Source organism: Phasianus colchicus, chromosome 6, assembly GCF_987193195.1.
Source record: "Phasianus colchicus chromosome 6, bPhaCol1.hap1.1, whole genome shotgun sequence".
Taxonomy (NCBI): Eukaryota; Metazoa; Chordata; class Aves; order Galliformes; family Phasianidae; genus Phasianus; species Phasianus colchicus.
In genome coordinates, this window is record NC_143441.1 from 16562736 (window position 1) to 16588774 (window position 26039).

At 39.9% G+C, this 26039-nt stretch overlaps 1 protein-coding gene across 11 annotated transcripts in view; it reads left to right on the forward strand.

The window, feature by feature from the left end:
• Window positions 1–26039, forward strand: part of THRB (thyroid hormone receptor beta) — a 163868-nt gene that overhangs the window by 79197 nt on the left and 58632 nt on the right. Inside the window, exon 1 of one of the 11 annotated variants that reach the window (XM_090142561.1) lies at window positions 7590–7622. The exons of the other annotated variants lie outside the window; for them this stretch is intronic. The gene's annotated coding sequence lies outside the window, so the exon portion shown is untranslated. Of the gene's footprint in view, window positions 1–7589; window positions 7623–26039 lie in introns of those variants that run through there. 11 annotated transcript variants of the gene reach the window in all.

A 26039-nucleotide genomic window follows, 5' to 3' on the forward strand; every position in this document is an offset into this window, starting at 1 on the left:
GGAATTAATTTATCTAAGGATCCTAGCTTCTGCAGTAACAAGTCTTCCCTTTTTCTCAGTGCCACGGCTTTCTTTAGCTCCCCCCTTTTCATCTCTGTTGAAGGCCAGTATCCTGAGAAGACCTCCATTTCTTGCCCTGTGTGTCTGACCTCCCAGCTGCAGCACTTGTTTACTTAGAGATAATTGTTTTCTGGAGAGGATCCAGCTGATAACTTACTTTTTCATTAGACCCCTTTTTCCTATTAGTTATCTCCTGTTAGTTGATCTGTGTCATTTGATAAAAGTAATTAGGTAATAAAAGACTGTTTCTGAACTCCTCCCTCTAATTTTGGCATGGTGAAATGTACTTCTTGGCACTTTGCTCTTTCCTCATAAAGACAGCCTTCAGTTGACAAACAACACTAATCCAAAAGAAAACAAGCCAGTTCACGCATCCTCTCTTGATATATCCCTTTGCCAGAACAAAGTAATTCCTCACAAATTATTTGTACCAAAGAGAGTGACATAACCGTGGCTCTGTTTTATAGTTTTGCAAATGTTTGCAGAGCATCTCAAGAGGCCAGACTAAAAATACTCAATGAAACTATTCAGCATTCTACTAAGAGCGTTTTGTTTCCTAGGACTTCCCTCCCTTCAGAAAACACCCTCCCACAGTGAGTTTGTTAGAAGGTGATGCAGCTGTAATGTAGTTGTATCACATTTTACAGTTTATGTAGAAATTTAGCCTGAAGTTATTTTTCCTTTTTAGTAAAAGGAAATGTATTTTGTTTAAAAAAAAAAAAAATTCTCAGTGGAAAGAAAGTTTATTTTTAGCTTCAAGTTGAAATACACCCCTGCAATGAGAGAGAGCCTCATCAGGTTATCCTTAATAAAAATTCTGAGTTTAAAGGCCTGAGATGTCATGATATTATGCAGCATTTCGAGGACAGATAGCAAAGAATTGCCAGTGACTTCTGCTAGATTCTGGCGTGGTAGAAACTACCTGAAGATTCTGATGGAATTTTTAACTTGATTGCTGCAAGGGTGTACCCCAAGAAGAGGGCTAACTCAGAAGTTTGTGTAATATGAAAGTATCTTTGTTCATCTCATGATTTTCATATCATAGATACCTGAGGCCCTGTGGGGACAGCTGAATTGAACTCTTATTTTAACTCTTAATTCTGTCACAACATGATTTCATCCTGGAAAAAAAAATGTATCCAAGACAGTATGCTAACAGAAGGATCTGGTCAGATTCTGGCCTGTGTTTTACAGTCCTCTCTCTTAAACAGATAGAAGTCGTTCTTCTGTTATTCATTGTTAAATGCAATCAGTATTTTGGTCAGATCTGACAAGAAGTTTTGGTATTAGTTGCATTTTTCTGTGCACTGGATGTACTTGATGTCAGAAGTTCATACTATGGGGTTGTTCAGAACCCACGGTGCTCGCTGAGATTTGGAGTACTACATTTTTGGGGAAGTAAGAGCCCTAAATTAGCACATAAAAATTTAAAGTCAGTGATATGATAAACTCAGTTAGTACCAAGGTATGTGTATAATCATATAATAAATAAATGATGAGAAGAACAGTGAGATGCCGTTGCAACTATAAGGGGACTGTTTTCAAATTAAGGAAAAAATGAAGTATGTGCTTTTATTTGTCCTAATTGGATGTGGAAAAAGTTTTGACTTGCTTTCTGTGCCTGAATGTTATTTGTGTCCTCTCTAGATGCATTTGCATTCAGCTCTGACTCGGGGGCATTCAGCTAACATGCCTGAAATGGTGCTCACCCTCTGGGCTGCTGCTTTTCCTATCAGGTGCACACCTGAGCTGGTGCAGTTTGTAGCCTACTGTAATAAATGAAGTAAAACTGATGGCTGTTTTGATGAATATGCTTTGTGTATTCAAGCAGATTTGATTCTGCATTTCCAGCATTAAACACAGAAACTTCCTAAGCGATTACCTGTTACCATCACTAGTTATAGATGTGGAATGGCCCACTCTTGTGTCAAATTGGTTCATTCCCTTCTACTCAGAAGCAGCTCTGGAAACCCGAATGACCAAGTGTGTTTGCCCTGTGTGCCTGCATTTAACATACTGTTCATTTTCACTTCAGGTAGCTTCTCAGCCCTCCAAGCTGAACCTTAGGGCTGTAAGAAGGCCCTAGGAAAGCCCTGCATGGATTGTTGCAGTGCTGAGTGATGCATCATGAGTTACATTGAGCGTAGTGTGACCTGGCCTCTTCCTGTAGATAAATTCTCCTGGATTATAACTCTGCTCAGAGGTAGTGCTGAGTGTCTCTTTCTTTGTAGTCTTATGTATCATGTAAGGTCCGCAGGCACTACCCCTACACAGGATGAAGAGTGCAGAGCTGTGGGTGTTAGCAGTGAACGTGGACAGCTGTGTCCTGATTAGTGAGCAGCTTTGAGCCTTCCAATGAATTCATAAGAAATCCTTATGTTCTGTGTATGTAGTTGTGGAGACTTCCGTAGGATTTTTTTTCTACAGTTAGGATTGCTGTTGTGCCATTAGCTTCTTGTAAAACTTTACTGCATTGTGTCTAGTTAACACAATTACTGCAGTTTTTTCTGAATAAAGAAAGCAGAGAAATGTCTAACCCTATCACAAGATTTTATGGGGAGAACCTTATTTCACTGTTGCCCTAGTGTGAGCTTTCCTGATAGTCAGTGTTTTTGTCTAATGCTGAAATGAATCTTTTCAGATGTATGCCATGCCATAGTTACATGGAATACAAATAAGAGCATACTGCTTGCAAGAAAAGATGAGAATTGGCAGGAGTGTGAGTGAGATGTAGCAGTGACCTTCTTTGCAAAATTTAAGATGGACAGGGAGAAAAAGATAAAAGGTGAATAATAGCTACTGCTAGTAAGCAGTATTTGTCTTCAAAGGGCCATGAAGAATTGTGTCCAACTGAAGGGGGCAATGCCAGGCTTGGTTCATGGGTGCTGCAACTGAGACAAAACAGTAACTGTCCATAGCAGAGCCAAAATGAGATCTGACTGTGGTGCTCCTGCTCTCCAGTTCCCCAGCTGTCACGGCAGACTGACGCCAAAATGTCAGAAGGTCTATAAGTTCTTCTTGATTTCTAACTCATTTAGCGACTTTGGTTCTCTGAAACAGACATCATTTGTACCACAAATGCATAAAAGTAGTTGTATGTCTGCTTCCAAATATGTTATATTTTTAGAAACTGCAGAATTTTCCCCTGTTCTTAACCATTTCCTGTGGTTTTATTCTGAAGTGTGTTGCATGAAGAAGGCTATTTGTGTAATTTAGGTATGAGAATAGAAATTGTACATCATGAGGTTACAGATGCAAGCCTGGATGCTGATCAGCCCTTTAAGTGTACTGTGAAGAAATGAGTTTCCTCACATTCAAAAAACAATTTGTCTCATTAGAAATGTAAGAGATACAGGGCTGTGCTGAAGTTTGAAAAGCAGAGTGGAATCTGTTAAGGAAAGGATCTGTAATAAGGATTTCAAATTAGCAAGAACAGAGGAACAGCATTCACCTGTGGGTAGACAGTGGGTGAATCAAGCTAAATGGGATCAAGACAGGCTGGAAGGACTGTTATGAAGTGAAGTTAATTGAGAGCAATTAAGTCTGTGTAGACAAGATCTACGTAGGCCATTTGGGCTGAAGGGCATTATGCGAGTAAAGGGTGCAGGATTAGGCCCATTGTTTGCAGATTTACCTAGTGCTTTAAACTCTGTGGATGAATGGTGTTACACAAATGCTAGTCATAATTATTATTTAATTATGACCACATGTTTACTTTGAATGTAGTCCTACACTTAATGTGTAGGGAAGCCAGGATAATACTGCAGCTCCAGCGTGTGAGCTCCTGTTTGCCAAGCAGCGTTCTGCTTGGGGCTGCTCCTTTCATGGGATGAACGGGGTTCCCCAGCTGTGCAGCTGTGCTGGTTGTGGTATGTAAAGGGTGAGGAGCTTTCATGGAAGTACCTTCAGCTAGAACATTTTGAAACAGATATATGTGAGATAGTATTAATTTTAATAACTTAGCATTTTATTAAATGTGCTGTTTGTGTATTGCTGCAAGATATCTGAGATGCCAGTATTTCACTGTGGTTGCACTAAGAGTGCAGAAAGCAGATTTCATAGTATGATTCATGAGATCAGCAGAGCTACAGTATTTCTATAATTCATATGTTGCTACTTACATTTGCTTTTGAATCTTTAAAATGTTAAAAAATTTCAGTTCTTTAAACTTTAATTGATTTTTTTTTTCTACTTCTAACCAGAATGAAGCTATTCCTCCTTTAACTCTGTGCTTTGAGGTTTTCTTTTGCTCAGATCTTCCATTTCAGATGCTGTGGAAAGTTTGAGATAAGTTTGTGGGTGGCTGAAGATACAAGTAGGGAAAAGAGCTTAGTGGCTTTATTTTTTTTCATTTCATTCTTCTTGTTAAGAAACCTGATAAGAAGTCAAATTCTGAGGGATGTGTGCTGTGTCTGAGTTTGCAAGAGATGGGATTCTTCTATCCTTTTTCACTAAGTTAACTAAGTTTCTTTAAGTGACTAAACATAATGGAGAATTTTAGCTTCTCTCTTATAATGTTTCTAGTGCTTTGAGGTATCTCGTTCTCTCTGTGCATGACATTTTGAAATGTTCATTGGTGCTACCAGAAGGGAAGAGGACCTTCTTTGAGTAGAGGCTTGGATGAAGGGCAGCCTGGTTGAGTCAAGAATTACTGGGCTTTCCTTTAACCATTCCTGAGTCTCTCAGTTACTTGCCTTCTACAGCGACTGCAGCCCCCATTTTTCTCTCGGGTCAGGGCATTTGCTTTATGCTTTGTGCCATGTAATCTCCCCTGACATGCTTACCCCTCAGTACACCAGCTTGTAGAAGGCAACTCATGGGTCCTCTGGCCATGCCAGACTTGAGTTGACTGAACGCTTACCATGTTCAGCAAAAGCTTGCACGTGTCTTCTGTATTTCAGGCCTCCTGTACAGTGGTAGGAAGCATGGATTCAGGATTGTCCTGAATGCCTGTTTACTTTCTGTGGAGATATTTTGTCTAGTCCATTACAAACATTGAAATACTCTAAATGATTAAGTGTGTCTTTACTAATGGGGAAGACGTAATGGTTCCTTCTGGAAAGAAAAAACTTCTTTTTAAAATGAAATGAAGTCCAAGGTGTTCAAAGTCTGCTTGAACTTTCTTTCACACAAAAAGACATTCTGTTCTAGGTGACTGTTCCTACTTGAAAACAAAGTATTTTGTCAGAAGTAATTTACACTTTATTTGAAAAGATTTCTGAAAGGAAGTTTAGCTTTGAGAAACCATCGCACTTCAGTTTATTATTTTGGTGCAGAAATGAAGGTAAAAATAATTTGTGAATGCAGTTTCCTTGTGAGGACTTGAGCTTTTGCCCAAGGCTGAAGTGTTCCTTTGCCATCCCCTGTGTTTTTCCAGCTCTACCATACGACTGCCTGTTTGAATATTAGAGTGTCAACAGCTCTGTGTGTTTTCACTTGATACAGCTGAGCAAAAGTTTTGACATTCAGCTGAAATGTTTGAGGAGCCATTAGCAGCAAAATTCTGCTTCTTAAGTAAATCTCATCTTGGTGCTTGAAATCTAAATGGATTAATATTTTTAATGTCTTGTTTACAATGCTGCCTATGAAAGCCTGTATCTGTCTACTTGCCAACCTTCCTTCTTGGCTGGGAACTGCTCTGGCTTGAATCTCCACGCTGGGCTCCCATCCATTTTCCTTGAGTCTCTCTGGTTCCCTCCCTTTTCCTCAGGGGTTCGTTGGAAGATTGTCAGAAGGGCTTTAATTTCTTGAGCAAGTCAGCTTTTTTTGACTCCTGAATATTTCTGCCCCAACCCTGAATTTCAGAGTTTGCCAACCAACCACAGGCAGCTTGCTGCTGTGTCACTACAAAAAACACCTCTTTTCTCAGGTTTTGATGAAAACAAACCTAAAACAAGCCAGTGTTAGCTTATCCAGTGGACAGGAAAAAATGAATGAGGAAAAAGAGGCTTGCAGTACATATGCGCGTCGGCAAGGCACTTAGCAGGAGAAAAGGTGAGCTAGTAGATAGCTTGTACTGTTGACCATATATATTAAAGCATGGTATGGTATTTCGCAAGAAGAGCCATGCTAGCTGGCAATAGAAAAAATAACAATACAACAGTGACAACTAGATACTGTTGCTGTATCAGCAGATTCTTGGGCAGATAGAGCAGTGCCATCAGAAGAGCGATTCCCTTGTGCTGAGAGGAAAGGTAACATAGGTGTAATTGCTGAGAGTCTTCAGTGGTCCTAAGGGTCAGCAGGCTTCAGAGCCCCAATATAAGATGAAATGCTAAAGCAGCAAGCAAGTTACTAGAAATTAGAAAGTAGGAGGTGCAGACTACATTGCAGTGAAATTATGCAGCTGTAGGTACGGTGAACCCTCACTTGTGAGAAGGCCAGCAAATCCTCACTAGTGGTTATTTTGATATGCGATACTCTGATGCTAATCTAAGAAGTTGAATGCAAAACCAGAGAAACCTCAGAAACTGCAACCACCTCCACTGAGTGAGGAGAGCATGGCAGTGCTGGCTGCCTTCTTCGGAGCATGAACTCGCGTGGCAGCGGGACACAAGGTTTGTGTGACGGGATGGCTGGGTCTTCACTCCGTGCCTGCCACTGAGTGTGATGAAAGGAAGATAAGCTGTGTTGTCACTGCAGTGCTGAGACCTGTAATCAACATCTCCCCCTGCAGCGAGAAACTTCTGCTTTGGACAAGGGACAGCCTCGCCCCAGCAGTGAGTGAGTGCGTGCTTTGTCGCTGGAGGTGCTCAAGGCCAGGGTGAATGGGGCCCTGGGCAGCATGATCTGGTGGGTGGCAGCCATGCCCACGGCAGGAGGGTTGGAAGGGAACTTAAAGCCCACCCAGTTCCAACTTAATCCATTCTGTGATTCTCTGCAGAAGTCTGAATAGCAGGGATAAGAGAAAAGGAAAAGGGAAAAGGAGTGATATTTGAAACAGATGACTGTCTATAAATTATTGATCATTTTTTCAGCTCTGCAGAAATTATTTGGAGTCAGGAATTCTCCAGGAAAATTTATAGGAAAAAAAGAAGCCTCTTTTTTCAGACATCAGAATTGTGAGATCAGTGCACGAACGCAAGTGTGTGAGTCAGGAAGCATGCCAGCCGAGATGGCTGCGTGAGCGCGCCTGTAGGTAAACAGAAATAAAGTTAATTGGCAGTTTTCTTCTACAGCATGGGTAGCCATGGTCCTCTGCAGAGGAAGAAATTTTCCCATTATCCTTCAACGTTCTCTTGGCGGGATTGTCTCAGGGGAAGTGAGTGAGTCAGAAAATATGCCAAGTTCATGTCACGGCTGTTTCGGCATTTCTTTCTTTCACTGGCCTCCAGGAGTTTTATTGGCAAGTGTTTTTAAAGGAAATGTTGGCACAGGAAGGCCTTATTGTTTATGTCATGAAAGTCTCTTGGCATCTTCTGCCTTGTTATTTTCTGCCTTAAATGGGGAAATTGGTGGGGGGGGGGGACTGAGAAAGTCAAAGACCAGAGAGAAAGCATATTGGCTTCAGACTGTTGAGGAGTGCTACGAAAGCCGTGCTCCCTACATGAGGATGTGCCTTGGTGAGTCCTCTCTGCTTTTTCTCCCTCACTCCTCTTCAGGCTCAACAGCAGCCAATGGATTGGTTCCTAAACGTGCTCTTTGTGCTTTTCAAGATGCAGCATTCAGAAAGCTTGTTGGAAGGCAGCAGTTCTCTTGTGGGCTCCCTTCTGCCAGAGCAAGAGCTGGCCAGGCAGGGAAAGGCAAAGCCTGTGCCGAGCTGGGCACTGCTGCTGCCTTCTTGCACGGGGCAGAGCTCTGCCATGGGATGAGTAGAGCATGCCCTTAAACCCTTCTCAGATCCTTGGGATGTTTTTGTGTAACACCCAACGTGATACAGAAAAGGAGAAATGTGACTTCTGTGGAACAGATGCGGTGGGTGCGGACACGAACAATAGTGCGATGCTGACATGCTCAGAAATGCTGCTTGTTGAGCATCCAAGCAGAAAGCAAAATTGTTTATTTGAATGTACACACATTCTTAAAAAAATAACAACAGAAAAAACCACCCACCATACTTATTCACATGCACTTCAGGCAATTTTGGCATAACATAAAAGCCCACCCTCAAAACAGAAAAACGTCCACTGCAGCAATAAAAGTTACTGTAACCTATTGCCCTCAAATTAGGTGAGAGTAGTAGAGGATGTGACTGGGGAATTAAAAATTAACGTTCTGAAGAATATAACAAAACTTAATATGTTGTGATTTGGAAAGGGGAAAGTTAACTCCATATCTGTGCTGTGCCCTGGCAGGACTAAACCAGGTTCATTTTTATCTGTATCACCTTTCTGATATTTATGTGTGAAAACTCAGAGTTAGAATGAAAAGTTCTTTCAAGTTAACAAAGCAAAGATTTGCCTTGATGTAGAGAAAGAGAAAAACTCTATTTCTTCTGTATTGTGGTTTTTTTTTTTTTTGGTTTTTTAACAGCAGCAGCAAAAAATTAAATAAAAGCAAATGCTGGTTTTTGTGAGCTGAATTTAGACAAACTGACATCTAAGCCACCCTTCTTTGTACCCAGTTAAACCAAGGGATTGTCTGCTGTGGGATTAAATATCTATTTCAAGACTGCAATGCAGTTTTTGTGATGCCTCTTCAAACAATATTTGTTGATACATAACATGTCTTTCTGTTGTGGCGTCTTACGTTTTGGTGATGCTTTTTTGGAATGCTCTTTTTCAAAAGAAAGAGTGATGACTAACAACTACATTGTTCAATTTTCAACTCTTTCATGTGTTTTTGTTCACTGTCTTACCTATTGATGGGTTTTTGCAAAGCTCTGGAGTGTACAGTTATTTAACTTGCGGAAGCTTTTCCCTCCGTTGCTACCCTTCCAGGTTTCTGCTTTGATTTGTTGAGATATTGCCTTTGCTTTCTTTAAAAACGTATATAATATTAAGGAATATTAAGGAAGGCTATCTCACAGTAAAAGTTTTGTGTAGCTTGTGTTTCTAGACCTGAATATTCTTATAGCTTGTTATTTTTATCAGATTTGGGATGTAACAGTGTGCCAGCATTAGAACATGGAGAATAAGAAACTGGCTTTTCCTTGGGAAACAGCTCTGGAAACAGTAGCTTTGGCTCCTATTTCCTTACTTTCAAGTATTTCTTGCAAGATTGATGTATAAGAATTATTTTGCAAACCTGTAATGATAAACAGTAGGGAGAAAATTACCCTTCTAAGTAAGCACTAGCTGATTTTCATATAATTTGGATGAACATTGAACTATAACAATGTAAGCACTTTTAAAAAGACATTCTATTTGCACATGGTATGTTACAACTGAACTATTTTCAGTATGTTGCAATTATTGTCTAGACTAACATAAGCTTTTTTTGTTTTTCCTCTGTAGGCATGTATCTGTGTCTATGAATATATTTGAATACTTACAAGCATCTCAAAGATAAATACAGTAATTATTGGGATGTCACTATAGAGTTTGTTTCTGTAAGGGATCATGCATTTATCTGTTCTAGCTGATAGAAACCTCTGTACTATGTTTCTTGCATCTCATGTCATAACATGAGGAAAACCAAGCCATAAAACAGGGTGTGAGTAACTGTACTTTGGCCTTTGTCTACTATCCTCTTTACCAGCCAGCCAAAATTCTTTAGACATTACAGTTAAAACGCAATATTAAATCATCAGCCTATACCTACAGCCCCAGTGTCATGCAACGTGGCAGAACAGCTTTAATACTGTGCAGGAGCACAAAGTGTAGCACCTTAGCTCTGGTATCTGAACTAGCTAGGAGTCCTGGGTTGAAATTTTGAAAGGAGAACTACTATTTACTAAATGTAAGGTTCAATTCAAAGCTTATCTAGTGAGATAAGTCTGTGCTAGACCCAGGGAGAAATTCCCTAATGCCTTGTTTTCTGAAGACATCCAGTTTTCCTTCTCAGTCCCTCAAAGGTTTGAAGTAATCCATCAGCTTGGAAGCCTTCATTTTGGGCACCTCTGCTTGTGGCTCATTGGCTTTCTTCCCCACGAACTCCAAGAAAGCTCCTTTCACCACACTGATGATTTTCTCCTCTTTCCCTTCCCTGTTAGTTTCTACTTCATTGGAGAAAGAAGCATGTAAGAAGTGGGTAGGGGAAATGATCTTTTAAAAAAAAAAAAAAAATCCGTAATTCTTTACCATTTCTTCTCTGACAGCCAATCAAGTCTTTTTTTCTCCAAGAGAGAAAAAGATTTGAGGGGAAAAATGTGATCCACTTACTAATTTTGGTTTCCAAAAGCTTTCAGTAAGTTTCTTTAAGGCTCATGCAGAAATAAAGCTGCTGTGCAATGAAAGAGAAATTCCTGTCCCAAATTTACAACAGATTATACATTAGGAAGCAAAGGGGAGTAAGTGGTCAAGGTTTACAATTGGGGGAAGTCACCAATGAAGTCCTGATGGCGTCTGTCCAAGAGTCTGTGTTGTTTGGCGTATGGAAAAGGGTCAGATCGGAAGAGTAACACCTTCTGACAGCCCTAGAGTCAGCCAGGAAGAGTTGCAAAGGTATCTGGCAGTGTGACTGCGTACTGAGGTGGCAAAGGAAACTCAGTGAAAGTAAATGAGATTTTTACACAGAGGAGAGTTCGGGTCATGGCTGATGAGCTAGCAGTCAGGGAGAGGTGCTAGTGTTTAACAAATGATTTTATAAAAGTTACAGCCAAGTTCCTATCAAAGGTCATAAACAAGCAGTGGAAATTTTTCGGAAGGGAGTGAAGGGAAGTGCCAGATTCTCCATATTTCTATCCACATATGACTGCATTCAACTGATGGGATCTTTGTCCCTTTTGACCTATGGGAATTTTGTCTGCGACATCAGGGCACATGCAGTGCCTTTCAGTAAAGCACCCACTGTAAAGGATTGTTGGAGAACACAGTATTTTATTTTCAAACCATAGATGAACCTTGCTGTAGCATGATCTAGATTTCCTGTAATACTGAAGTAATACTGAAGAGTGGATTTAGGTAGACTCTGCATCTTATTCTTTTCTACTTTTTCCAGTATGAATGCTTGTCAGTATTGTTACATTTTGAAAGAAGATCTGGCAGTTAATCTTACTGGTGAATAACAAAGAAAAATATGAAAAAGTTATCTGAAAAAAAAAATAAAGCCTTATCTGTATGAAGTCTCACACAGATGGAATTACAGGAATGATGGTTACAAATAACTTCATGCAGAGCAGAAGCCATCCTTAGTAAAGAAGGATAGTTTAGCTGGCTACAGTTGTATGTACTTTGCTGTAGCATGTCTTCCATTAAGTTTTATTCCAGGATGTGGTAGTCTCAAAGGACTTCTTGAACGGGAGTATTCAGATGTATGTGCATACAGCTATTATACTGATCAAATCCTGTATTTATTCCTTTAACTGGGGAGTAGTATAACCCAACAGAACTTGTGCCTGTAGGTGTTAAGCACAGAGATGTAACAAGTACTTCTCAGATACAGCAGTTATTATATAGCCTGTGTATATCTCAGTTGTTCTAGTTTCAAACCTGCACGTTAAGTTGGGTATTCATACTGTGCTTAATTATTTCCCTTTTTCCCTCCCCACTCACCTAAAGAGCTTAAGTGTTTAATAAGAAAAAAAATACACTTTAATCATGTGTTCATGGACACACTGGTGTTTGGATCATTTCATTTATGGCTTTATATTTTATTCCATGTTTGACATGTCCCGTTTCTACCAAAAATAAAATCGCAAAATTATGTCTGTCACCCACAGAGCTCTGGAGGTTATGCTGATGAGACAGGACTTCAAAGTCCTGTTGCTTTCAGCTGGCTTAATGGCTTATTTCTTGCCTGGCAGAAAGGAGCGTATATCGCGATAACATTGTTTTAATGTTCATTTAATGGATTGTATACATACTTAAATTGAAATAGAGCAAGACTGAAGTTGGGGAAAAAAAAGCAGAATAAACTTTGCTCATAATTTTGGTGCTTTTCCTGGAAAAAGTAGTGCAGAGATAGCTACCGTATAAATAGATTGTGCATAATGAAAGAAAATGTTATTTTTGCATTACTTAATTTTTCTTCTTTTTTCCTCTGACATTTTAATCAAGCCTTAGTCTGTAGGACAAATTCAAAATATCAGAGGTAAAACAAAAAGATTAACTTTGTCTTCAGGATTTAGTTTCATTAAGTTTATTGGGTATTACTCAGAGCAGATCCATTTTTAGCATACTGCATTTGCATGCTGACCTTTTACAGTGCTGTGAATGAAAACTGGGCTGTGATGTGTTGGTTATTCCCATAAAATAACATTTAGGATTTCACTTAAGTATAATCTTTCTTGAACAATAATGATATCTAATCCATTATTAGAATAAAAATGTGTCATTTGCTTTCTAGGTAGCCGGGAAAGAAAAAGATCCAAAGCTAGGTTTTACTTTCAGAAATTCTCACTGACATTCTCCTTCTGCCTTCAGTAGCTGTCACTAAATGCAGAACTGCTAAAAGTCTAACCATCTACTACAGTATGGATCTAGGCACCAAGTCCAAAATGGAGAAATGTGTGAGTTGGTGCATGTGCATGTATTGATTAAGGAGTGCAACCAGAAATTAATTTGGAAATGTCAGTAAATACATGAGACAGGGTAGCTACTCCAGAGTTACTATATAAAGGGACACTTTTATTCTTTTTTCAGGCTAATCTCAGCATAGTTTGATTTGAACTGAAGGAAACAGGCTTACTCCAGAAGAGAGGGTCCAGTATGATTAATGTATAGATTCCTTTCAGTAATGGCTCAGAGACATGCACATCATGATGCTTCCCTGCTGATGTCCTGGCTGGAGAACCAGGGAAAAGTAGGAGTGGCTAGATGACAGCAGCAAGAAATATTGAAGGCTTAGGAAAGTGGAGTTCTGAGTAAAGAGTTAGAGAAGCACAGCTGCTAGTTACTCAGAAAGACTGTTTGAAAGACCATGATATTTCTCTAGAAATGCATAAAAATTAGCTTTGAAGGAGAGAGAAGGGCCAGCACTGTTCATAAATATAGCAGGATGCCAAGAGTTGAATTTGCAGCAGGAGAACTCCAGATCAGGGAAGAAAGGCTGTAACTGAAGAAAGAGGTGAGCAATAGAAGGGATTACTTAGAGTAAGTGTGGAGTTTGATGCTAACATAAGTGGCACTACACTTACAAGAGATATTCACCAAGAAGTGAATCTCCTTTAGTCCCATGCAGTGAGGTGTGTGATTTGTCTTGTAGGACATTTACTGTAGTCCTGATAGGTAACCTGCACTATACCAGAACTTATATAAAGCTTTGTCAGGTGAAAAGCTTTTTTTTTTTTTTTTAAACACTTCTGTCCTCCACTACTTTGCCTGGCTCCAAAACCACTTACTGCAAACCCTGCTCATGAATTAGTTGCAGCGGTATCCAACCCACTACTGTGTCCATATGGCCAGATGAAGGAGATCTGCTGCTGGATGTTAGCTGATGTCTGCATGGGGAACTTCAGGTTTGTTGGAATAGTGAGAGCCTGCTGCAAATAAGTTTCTAATGGAAGGCTTAAGGGCGTTTCATTGCTATGCATAAACTGGGAAAAATGCATGCAGATTGTCCTATTTCAGAGAGGGTATCCAGCGTTCAACTTTCTGCTGTGTTTCTTGGAAAGAGAAAGCAAACTTTCTGTCCTTCACACTCGACTGTTCATTCTGAATGGCATTTGCTGTACTGCCTACCATGGCACCTTACATAATTAGTGCTTTCTGCTTTGCTTCTCCTGAAGAGAATTGTGATAGTGGCAGACTTGGCATCTTTGCCACTGGAGAGATGGGGAGGATTTCTGCAGCTCCTGCAGCTGACCAGCTGAGACTGTCTGCCCACAGTTCCTAATAAGCAGCACATGACACAGCACAGAATATTGGCAAAATTAACTCAGATGTCCCTAACAGCAGGCTGACTTGTAATGGCAATATAGAGAAGGACGAAGCGTGTTAGCACATTCTCAGTAGTGTGGCATTGTGCTGAAATCCTTTGCAACTAGCTATAGAAATATGCAAAAATCTAAGGTTTCTATTTGCAAGCCAGAGTTCATGCAAGTGATGATGGACTGACCGCTGCTGAAAGACTGAAGCCACAAAGGGGGAATCTGCTATTGCCTTTATTTTGGGCAAGTATTCAGATTTGGGAAAGCAGACCAGAATTTTTCCCTCTAAAAATATTCCCAGTTCTCTTGGCAACATCCAAGAATACTTCTTAGCTGGATTCCTTGATGGTACTTTCGTGACATCTTTGTCATTCTGTTTCAGGGCTATTTTTGTGGGGGTGGGGGGGGATTCCTGCTGTTGTCAAACAAAAATTTATTATTGCATGAAAGTGCTGAATGTGATACGGATACTTTCTGGTCAATGGATTCCTCTAAAGTTTCCCTCTTATTGGTGAACTTTGCTTTCTGTATGCCATTCTTTGGAAAGCTGATGACACTTGGTGTGGTTTCTGACTAAGAATTTGCTTATGCCGGATATTCATTTGATTTTTTTGATTTGGTGATATAAACAACTGTCTTCTGGGTAATCTTTAAAAGTCGAGGACATAGAAAATCGTTTGAAGTGAATCACAGATTGTAACCATTCAAGTCATACTCTGGCAACTAAAATGTTTAAAAACATTCACTGATTTCTTTTTTTTATTATTTTCTGACTTTTACAAAGACCAGAAAGATAAAATTTTAGGAGTTTGTACACAGGAGGAGTGAAGCAACTCTTATCAAACTGAAATAGACTTTATTCTACATTCTTTCAAGGAGGGGGCAGTAAGTTTGGAGCTCAAAGTGCTGAGTACGGTACGAGAGTCCTTTGTAGGTAAAGGCATAGAAGCTCTGCTTTGTAGCACCTTTTCCTCAGAGTCTGAAGGTCAGTTTATGGCACCTTGACATAGATCTGGTCCAACTGCCCATAGGAGAAATACACTGGCAAGAATTGAAGCCAAGTCCTGCTCCATGGCTGATGAATTTGAGTGGACTGCTCCTTCCATGTCTCAGGATTTGCATCCACAGCATTACTTCTAGGGCCAGCTAAGTCAGATCAGACCCTGTCTCCCAAAACCAGAAGGAAATGCCCTGTGCACTGCAGGGTGGAGGTAGCACTGATGCTTCCTGCCTGTAGCCCCACATCTCCTCCCTGATGTGAACTCTGGCTTTGCATCTCCTTAACAGATAGATAGCATTGTCCAGGGCAAGGTCTCTCAGGATCCCAGCTGAAGCTGCTGTTCTCTCTCTATATATTAAATATTCTATACAACTGCAAAGAGAATAATATCAGTCTTGTCTGGGAGAATTCTGTGCAGGATGGAACAGAAATCAGCCTAGAGCCTTACATGAATTTTATAAAACAGTATGGAAAGCACACTGAGAGAAACAAATATTCCCCTGCCTGAAGTAAGGGTTCATTCTGTCACTTTTTGAAAGCATAGATTTATTCAGGAGGTGAATTACACAACAATACAGATTTGTAAGAATATTTCAGAAATCAGCTATCATATTCCAGAACAGTTTAGACTTGTAATTGATGCCTGTTCTTATCCATGTCACATTTCAGATGAAGGCCTTTGTATCAGCCAGTGCATTTGAGACCTGCTAGGAAAGGCTATGGAATTGCAAATGAGTGCCTTGCTCCATCTTCTCCTGGGTGTAGGCAGCTTTCGGCTCCAGGCTGCTGCCTACCTTGCCTGCTGCCTTGAGCTTTCTGCTTTCCTGTGACAGAACAGCGAGTAGAAGTTCTCCCAGGATAAATGGGAACAGGATCAGGCTGCTTGTCAGTTTGTACTTTTGGCAGTCAGAGTATTCCAGTTGTGAATCTCAACTTCTGATGGGCAGTCACACCAGCCATCGCGTTGGTTTTTAAACTGGAGTCAGTGCAACTTCTTCCCATCTAATTTCTTTAATTTTTAAAATCTGTTTGGAATTCACTGGTCTCTAATGAGAAAGATTGTTCCACCTGTGTCAGAAGTTTTCCTCACATTGCAACAATGAAAAACTGCATATAAGTCTTACTTTATTTAGCTTGTAAATGAGATTTTTGACATTCTGTGTACACTGATCTGCTTCCAAACTGTTGACTGTTTCAGTGAGGCACAAATCCCAGCAAATAGGGTTTTTTCTTTTGCAATTCAGAATCTTATTCTTATTACAAATGAGCTATGTATAAAATACTGCTCCTCATGACAGTGTGTTTAAAAAAGAAATGTATTGTTAAATATTCTAGTGGGTTGCTAAACCAAACAAAAATGCTGGCAACTGTGAACATCCCTTATCCCAAATTCTTCTTAGGAGTGGCTGGATATTCCAGAGCTGCACGGCTTTGTGCAGCTCTTTGCGTCTGTAACATTCATCATTGCTTTACTCTGTTGGAAATGTAAATGTGATATGAATGCAGGAGGTGCTATACTGCTCAGTCATGGTCTCTGGGAAAATGGAATTGCTTTTCGTGAACCCCATAGTGAGTAAGAGACCATCTATTTGTGAAGTTCCTGGGTTTATATCCAATGTTAATGTCTTGGTTTGGAGCCAGTCAGATGTTATTCAGCAAGCTGGTCTCTGGATTTTATTAAGGCTTCTCCTTACTCAGACCCTTTTTCTTCCACTTATCTATCTTCAGTTGAGAGTGTAGGACTCCCCTTTTATTTTGGAAGTTGTTGACTCTTGTAGACAAATGCATTTTCTTCTCTGTTATCTGACTTCATCTTTGAAGTAAAAAGCTCAGAAGCCTAGCTGGCACTTAGCTGTATGTTAAGCCATGGTTATTTTCACTGATCAGCATCAGTGGCCAACATTCAGATTTGGTGGTGGGTTTTGTCCATCTCTGAGGATAATGTACTGTGTACTCTTTTAATTTGTGCAGTATGCAAAGACTAATACTTGCAAGGAAAACCATATCTGCATGTAACCAGCTGGAAAAAGATCTAATTTTAAAAGTGCAAGTGGAAAAAATAGCAATTGAAAGGAAGAGACTTCTCTTTTTCACTCTCTATTGCCACAAAAATATAATGCCTGAAAAACAAGAATGCAGTTGTTTCATGCAGCGTTTTTGTGGAGAAATATGTGCAATTCAATTTCATTCCTCACTCTGCCACTTACTTAACTTGTAGATACTAACTCATTTGTGACTGGGCAAGCAGTGAAGTGGCTTTTGATGATTTTTGCCAGCATATATATGTTGTGTAGGGGCATAGAAAAATAATCTTCCCTATCTAGCCAGTGAAATTATTCTGGCAGTCACTAATATGTATGAAGCTATGCCAGTGTCAAAGTACCACTGTCTCTGTCAGTTTAGCTGCAGCTATTTGGGAAAATGGGTTGTGGGAGAGGGCTTCTGCTGCTGTTGTGGAAGAGGTCAGGAAGGGGTTGGTGCTGCCAGCACTGGCATGAGCACCATGGCAACTCTCAGTTTATATTCCAGACACCATTACTTCAGCAATTGTGGCCTTATATCATAAAATCACAGTATGGCATGGGTTAGAAGGGACCTTAAAGATCACGTAGTTCCAACCCCACTGCCATGGGCAGGGCTGCCACCCGCTAGATCCAGCCGCTCAGGTCTCCATTCAGACTGGCCTTGAACATCTCCAGTACGGGGCATAAAACAGTAGTTTTTCTGGACAATCCTTGGACATGGCAATGGGATTGGGAGAGCAGAGGAATATTGCTGGCTGCCATGTGACCCATGGCTGAGGCAGCGGTCTGCCTGAAAGCAGGCATGAGCCCAGCTGGCAGGGTGTCAGAGGGGAGCTGGGCTGTGGTGCTCAGCAGGCAGGCTGCTTTGTCCGTGGAGATAATGTCCCTAATGATGACAAATATTTTGGGCCCAATTTTGACAAAGACACATTGCTGCCAGTTTTATTGTTTCCAAAGGGTAAATATCTGACAAAGAACCAACTTCTTTGAACCTGGTAAAGGAAGTACAGTAAACAGGAATGAAGCAAAGGAATGAACTCAGACTGGCAGAGAAAAAGGCTTTGAAAAATATGAAGGCCTGGCTACTTGCCCAGAGAGAATGCATGAAGTAAGGTAAAAGTTGCACAAAGGGTACAGGAATGGTGGTCCCGGTAGACTTTGAGTCTGCTCAATAAAACTGAGTGCACGTGAAGAATTAAGTACGGAATTTGGCATGAGGAGCTACTCTTTGTGCCCTAATTCAGGCTAGAAGAACGTGGTACAAAATAGCTGATGTCAATAGGCTCTATCTGCTTCTGTGGGCCTTACCGTTTTTCTTATTATCTAAAGCTGGCAGAATGGCACTACTGACAGATATCCTAGTGCTGACAGTGACAGCTTAAATCTGTCCTGGAGCATGAAAGAGTATTTGTACAGCTCTGTAGGGTTGTAGTTCATGACTCTACAAAAAGCGCAGGGAGGAATAAAACTGAAATGAAGAAACATGTAAAACGTAGTCAGAGGATATCAGTGAAATAAGAGAACTGGGTGAAAACACGTATTTTGGCTATAGCTTTTTAATACAATAGCTCAGAAATAAAGATCCACGTGTTTGTGAATTCCAGCAAGTTAATGGATGATGTTGATATCAGTTTGCGCAGGAGGGGACTGATTTCTGATCATTAAAACATTTCCAGTGATTCAGTGCTGCCAACTTCTAGCACACACCAGGTCATTACTGGCAACGCTGCTTTTTCATTTTGAATTTTTAGGACTTGTGTTGATTCTTTTTAATGTCTGTATATGAGCAAGGACAGCACTGCAGTACCTACCCCAGACTGTAAAGTTGTGCTTCTTATGCCAGTTCAGAAAATCCTACTGGTATAAAAATCTCACTTCTGAGAGTTGTACGAAGATGTTTTTAAGGAGAAGAAAAAATGACAACAACTAACTCCTCTTAAGAGGTACAAAAAAAAGACTTGTGAAACAGAGTAGGTTATAATTTGGCTAGGATAACTTAAAAAAATTTTGTGTCATTATAAAGAACTTCATGAAGTTGTTGAAGAACCTTTAAGAATCTGAAAAATACTCATCTTTTAGAAGGTAGTAGATTTAGTCTTACCCTATAATCAGGTTGCGTTATTGTTCATACCAAAGTCTCTTAGCTAGCAGATGGTAGAACAGGAAAATATGAATCCTTTTGATAAAGTTTTCCCATAAAAAGTTCAGTTGGTTGCAGATACTTTCCATAGATAAAAAGGACAACAAAGAGTTTTCTCTCATTCTGCTAGAGCCTTTGGAAGCTTTCTAATTTATCTGCTTCTCATACTAAAGATAGCTTTTTATTTTATACCCATGGAAGAACAACTCAAACTCCATGCTGTATTTTTTTCTCAAAATTTCTCTATAAGCTTTTGCAATCACCACATATTGTATCTTGGCACAAAACAGTACCTCTGCTTATGGTTTGTATCATTAAATATCAGATTGGCTGCTCCCTGTGTTTATAGGATACAACAAGAAATAGCCTGTTAAATCTGGCAGGTTGGTAAAACTGGTGTTCATTGAATCACTGTGCTACTGTGTTTCCACATCTTAAAGAGAAGAAAGTCCTGTAAAACTAATAAGCTGTAAAATAGAATTGAAGTCGATGGCAAAAGATATGCTCAAAAGTAGTAAATAAATTAAGAATAATTTTTCCCTTTTCTGAAGCGTATAGAAGCAGTTTCCAAAAGAGGGTACACCAGAATTGCAGTCTGAAACTGCTTTGAAGTTGGGTTTTTCATTTGTTTGTTTTTAATTTGCATGTCAGCTATATATAGTATTAATAATAGCAATTCTAATGGCTTATCTGTACATCTTTGTGGCATACTCTTGGAACTTAGATGAGAATTATCATCTCCACCTATGGATGAGGAAGCTGGGTTACTGTAAGAATAAATTTTCAACACGGAACATTGAAGACATGCTGATTCCAATTCCCATTCCAACTCCCAGCTTTAATTATTTTTCTCTGAGCTTCATTTGTTTCTCTTCATTACACAGGACTTATTCTTTCAGCAGAAGGTAATTTGGACAGAATTGAATGTAGATTAGATCCCTATATTAATAATTATGAAACTGATTCACTCTAAAACTGTTTTGATAGATTAGCTTCTTCCTGTCACAGGATGGGAGGATGTCTACATCCTTAATTTACATTGCTGCATCATATTTGACACCTTCAACATTTTACTGCTTATGACACTGGAAAGTGAGAGGAAAAAGATATCTCTCATACTTTTTTAGCATGGGTGCAGGTAATTCACTTGCTTTCCATCAGCCATATCACTTGTGTGATCATGCATTGCTGCTGTCCTTTTCAGTATCCATGTGATGCTGCTGAGATAAATCAGGAGAAGCCTGACTATCGGCAGTGGAGGGATGACATCCCATTCTGCATCTCCATCTGAGACAAGCAGCGTAAAAGTTATCTCTGAGTGCCTGGCTAAAATCAAACTCCATGTTAAACAGAGATGACCCTAAATGGGGACATGAAATCTACTGAAAAAGCAGCAATTTTCACCTTGTCTTGTGCAATACATTTTCATAGAGCTTTCTAACAGAAAATTCTGAAAGCTTTTTTAAATCTGTTTAGTACTCTCCTGGGTTTTCAGTCTACCCAGTATGCTTCTCACACACCCTGTTCTGTCGCTGCCTGGGTCAGATTCGGTGTCTTCCTTCTAACCTTTGAAAGTCAGTTAGGTTTAGTATTATAAAGTTGAGTTTTCTTTGACTGATTGCCCCTTATAGCAGCTGTGTTCATTGAGGCTTTGTTCTTCACATGGCAGATACACAAGAGCAGTAGACAAAGGTTGAGTAATTGGGGCTGTAACTTTGGTGTTTGGTATTTTAATGGGCCAGAAAGCACAGAAGTCTGATTTCCTTCAGAATCAAATGCAGCATGCAGTTTTCCTATCTACACATTCATGCAAACACAGCTAGAAACTAAAACAGGAAGAGATGAGGGCAGAATGGAAAGAGGAGAAAAAGGCACAGAGGGAGGGGAGAGAAGAAGAGACTGTGCTTTATGAGAAAAGGTAATCCATCTGAATAACTGGGAGAATGCTGTTTCCATGTGCATCTCCTCCTGCCCTTTGAGGAACTCTAGTATTAGAGCTTTGAACAAGTTTCTGAGGTCCCAGCATGTTGCCTCTTGGGGGGGCTGAATGCAGGTGATGGTGAAACTGGGAGGATTTGAGGGTACTAAGCCAATGACTGGCAAAGCAAAAAAATCAAAAGAGGTACAAATGTCCCCCTCAAACCTCAAGCAAAGTTAAGTGGTGCAGAATACAGCTTTACAACTGCATTTCTCTTTCCTCATTCTTTCCCTGCCATTCTCCTGTAGACTTAGGCCTGTTTTTAGAATGAGTCTATATCTGCATCTACACACAGGCCTCCCTCAGAGCTGTGTGCTTCTCAAGACAAGTTGTCTTCTATAATTTGGGTTTTCTGTATTGGTCTGAACTTCTAGAATGCTTGCTGAGATCCTCCCCTCAGTCTCAAGATGAGTCATACAATGTATTAAGCATATTCAGAATAAAACTGTCAGGTGTATCTGGTTTGTAATTTAATTCCATGGATGCATCTTTGCCCCTGTTCCCCTTTTCTAATCAATTATAAGCTTTCTAATGTCATCATTTGGCTCTGTACAACAAGTTTATCCATTTATTGTTCTTTTGACGGTGTCCCTCTGACAGGCTGTGATGACTTGAAGCTTCTCCAAAGGCTCCTCATTCTAAGTGTGAAAGTCACCACTTTGCTTCTCGTTCCCCTCTGCATCATTCTGCTGTACCTAACCTCCTTCCCAGCACCTATAAGTCTGGTCTTGCAGTGCTAACAGTGGGAATGCTGAGATTGGTTGCTCTGCTGAAGTACAGCACAATGATGAGAGAAGGGTTGTGACAAGGCAAGCCCTGTGTGCTGCCCACTGAGCTGAGAAGTTGCTCATCAGTATGGATGCAGCAGTACACATTTGGCAGCAGCAAAGTATTGCATATGTACCAGAATCTCCCTGCCATGCACCATGTTTTGGGAGAGTCAGTGGTAAAAATGCAGAGATGACCTAGCAAGCTGAAAAGTGTAATTGGTCAGAGATTGCCTTTTGGAAGGGTTATGTAGGTTATACTCTTTTTCGTGCACTTACTTTATTCTGGTAGGAGCCAGCAAATGTTTAACATCTTGGTTAATCATGGATTCTAACGTTGTTCTCAGAACAAAGTCTGCATGGGTTGCAGAGCTTAAAAAATCAGCTAGCTTTCATTTATCTGGACTTAATTTACCTACGTATAACTACAAGTCTAACAAATGCTTACTTAGCAAAGGTGTGGAGTTGAATTCTTGCTGGAAATATACTCCCATGTCCAAGGCTAGGTTCTTGACTTTGGTTAGTATTAAAGGGAAGACTGATCTTACTCACTGATATCACCATTCTGTAGAGCATACCACATGCATCCTTTAGTGTCTTTCTTGGGCATTTGAGACTCTAAATACTGAAAGAAATTATTATGAATCTCATTGTACTCACTTTTCCTTTTTTTCTTCAAAACAAAAACAAAGTGCTCAATGTGACATATATATGAGGAATAAAAGCAGTATTCGTAGTAAACTTTTCTGCTTTAGAAATATGCCGTTGGAAATTAAAATCAAATCACCTAAGGAAAGCAGCTTAACTCGTCTTTATCTTAAGCAACTTCAGCAGTTTTGCAGAGAGCCACCTGTAACTCAGTGTTTCAACAGCTCCCCATTCATGACCCCGTGCAACCATACCAGGAACTAAATAGACCCTACTTACTAGCAATTAAAGTGATTTAATTTAGAATACAATGACAGATGCATAATGGGTTAATTACAAAACAAGTAATTAGCAAATAGGATGGAAAAGGTTAAAAGGTTGTGGACTTCTGTTGTTTGCTCAGGACAGATAGCGGAATCATCAGCAATTAAACTTTTTCTTTTAATTTCTGGGCCTGATTCTACTATTATTAGCTGTAAATGAGGCAGCAAACAAGAATATAGGCTTAAAAAAAATCAGTTTTATCAGATGTACTGAAAGGCCATTGTTAGCACTGAGGCTGTGTGGTTTGTTTCCAGTCTGTACCCAAAAAGTAGGTTTGCATCCATAATGCTTCTGTGCCATGCTAGGACATATGCTTTTCAAAGGTGAAGTGGCATTGGTAGCCCTACTGTCCACACCGAGGCACCACTGAAGACAATAAAATGACATGAAGAGCAGTAGAGATTAGAGCACACCTCATAGGGAACTACCTGATTTAAATGAGTGAATTATTTAGTTGGGAAGGTGCCATAATATGTTTGTTTTCAAAAAGGGAGAATAAAGAGGGACAGAACTTTGAACAGGGCAGCTTTTGACCTGTGAAAATTCTCAGCTGAAATCAGTTAATTTCATGCAGTGTTGTACCCTAATACAGAGGATTCAAGCAGTACTCTGTTAAAATCAGCGAAATTAAGAGTTTTTTGCTTTGTTTTCACAAGTATTATTCTTTCTCTCCATGACTCTCCTCTGCCCAAAACCATAAGTAAATGGGCATTGATACAGTTTTAATACAGTTGTATTTTATGACCACCAGCTTATGGCCAGGTAACTTGAAACTCTTTATTTATCTATAATAATTACAAATATATTTATGTATATATAAAACATATGTTTTGTATTTTGAAATTTCAGAGGAAATGTTTGCAGAAAAGTTTCTCCAACTTGAGTCTAATTATTACTGAAGTCATGGAATTTTTCTTTTGAAAAATAAGCTTTGGGTAAACCTCAGAAATAGAAATATGGGCTTCTCCATTTCAAAATATCAATTAAAACCAGGCAGGAATACTTTTTAAATATAGCTGCCCCCTAACCTAAATACATGCCCACCAGTAACCATTAGTATAAGTTAACTGAGTTTCCCATAAGTCTCATTCTTCTACCAGTCCTTGCTCTCTTTTGGACAGGGTTATCGTTTGCTTGCTTTCCTGCCAAGTTGTAGTTAGCTCTGAACTGATATGTCGGTTGGCCCCTCAGTCTTTTAACTTTGTCTGTCCCTCCTTTTCTGCAGCTGATACTTTTTGTGCCTCTGCCATGCTGTGCTGCTTGACACGGGGCCTTAGTGCACGGATCCAGAGATGCACGGTTCTCTTCAGGTGCAGAACATTCTTTGAGCTTATGTCTAATGCCTGCTTCTTTTGAGCTCCTTCTGCAGTGGCTGAAGAACACTCCAGGACCACTGATTTGATTTTAGAGATTGAGAAATGATCTGGGTAGATTTTTAGCTTGTCCTTTTCTCCCTAGCATTGGCTTTGCTGGTTAGGGGTATGTATTTAAGAAAACAGCTAACTTGTTCTTACCTGTTACCTTAATTTTGTTGGAAATAAGATTCTTTATGGTGGTTTCCACTTATAATTGAATTTAAGCCATACATTTCAGGTCTGGAATGCATGTTGAACATTTCAGAACTCAACAGTTTTGCAGTTATCAACTATCAGTTATCAGCTATCAGCTTTTAGGACAAATGGATTCGGGTTTGGAAACTCAAGTAGTGCAATATGCAAACCCCAATGGAGCTAAACCTGTATCTGTGACCACATCTCTGATCAATTTTCCAAAGGTTTCTGCGGAGTTCTATATATGTGCACACTGTAACTGAAGGACTGCAGGGAATGATTTTTACTGTATTCAGAACTTCTTTTTGAAACTAAGAACCTTCTGAAGCTGTGGTTAAGAAAAACAGAGAGCCTAAAACTGCATTAATTCTGCTGTTCATAACTGAACCCCTGAAATAGCTCAGGCAAATGCTATTACTAATCTTGAGGATAATGCTTATCCCCATTCAGGAGAGTGACATTTGTGTTTGCAATCTACTGATTTCTGCTTCATTGATTTATTTTTATTTTTATTTTTTAGGCACAGTACATATAGGATGCAGTGACAGTATTCATTATTGTTAACAGAATTCGTTTAGATACCTTCCCTCCTGATGTTCAGAAAACATTTTTCTGAACTACCATCACGTTGATGGTGGAAAATCACCCATTTCAACAAAAGTCTTCAAAATTCAGTGTCTTTGGGCTTATCGTCAGTCAATTGGTTGTGGAGATTTGCTGGGTAGCTCAAGACAGCTGTGTAATACATGCTTCAAAATGAGTAATAAGAGAAATTAGTACTGAACATAAATTGTCCCTTGTTGAAATTTCGGTGAGAGCTAGAATTTCCTGAATTGACAGAACAAAACAGAAAAAGAAGAAAAGCTTTACGTCAAAGCTGTTGTCTGAATGATACTCCCATGCACAAAACGAACACATAAGCTGTGAAGTATCTGTAAGGCTCTTCAAAAAACACAGAAATAATGAATAAGGTCTCACTTGAATATGAGACCTTTTAATGCAATCTCTTTTGCTTTTCTGTCAATAGCCCTCCAGGATCCTTGTTCACTTGGATGTTTAGGCAAGTTTGCAGAGGTCTGTCTGAGTTAAGGCTAAATCTCTTCTGGTAAATGTCTCCTTACATGCATCTTACATGCTTCTACAACTGTGTTACGGCTTTCACTGTACCACTTTATATTAAGGAGCCCCACAAGAAATATTTGGCATTAATGCTCCAAATACATTCTTTCTTTTCTTGAAGTTTCACGCTTCATTGCCTATCATACTAGGTCGTCTTTACCCCCACTGCAAACAACAGAAGTGAGCGCAGGGTGTTTGTGCTGTGTGTAATTCCTGTATGCCGTATAAAGACAGTCATGCAACTTCATTGCTGATAACCTCATCAGAGACGGAGCTCCTGCGAGAAGAGCTAAGCTGTCAGAGAGCTGGTTTGTGAGAGCACGGCACTGGTTATCAGACCAGTGGCTAGAGAGCTGCTGCCAGTTCTGTGCTCCTCGCATGCCCTCCTGTGTACACATGCAGTAGGCCAGAGTGGCGTGAAATAGTGAGATTGCTGACATCTCTGCCAGGCTTGACGGAAAACAACGAGGAGGCTGCACTCACTGTTCTGACACAGTCCTAAGCAGATTACACGCGGATT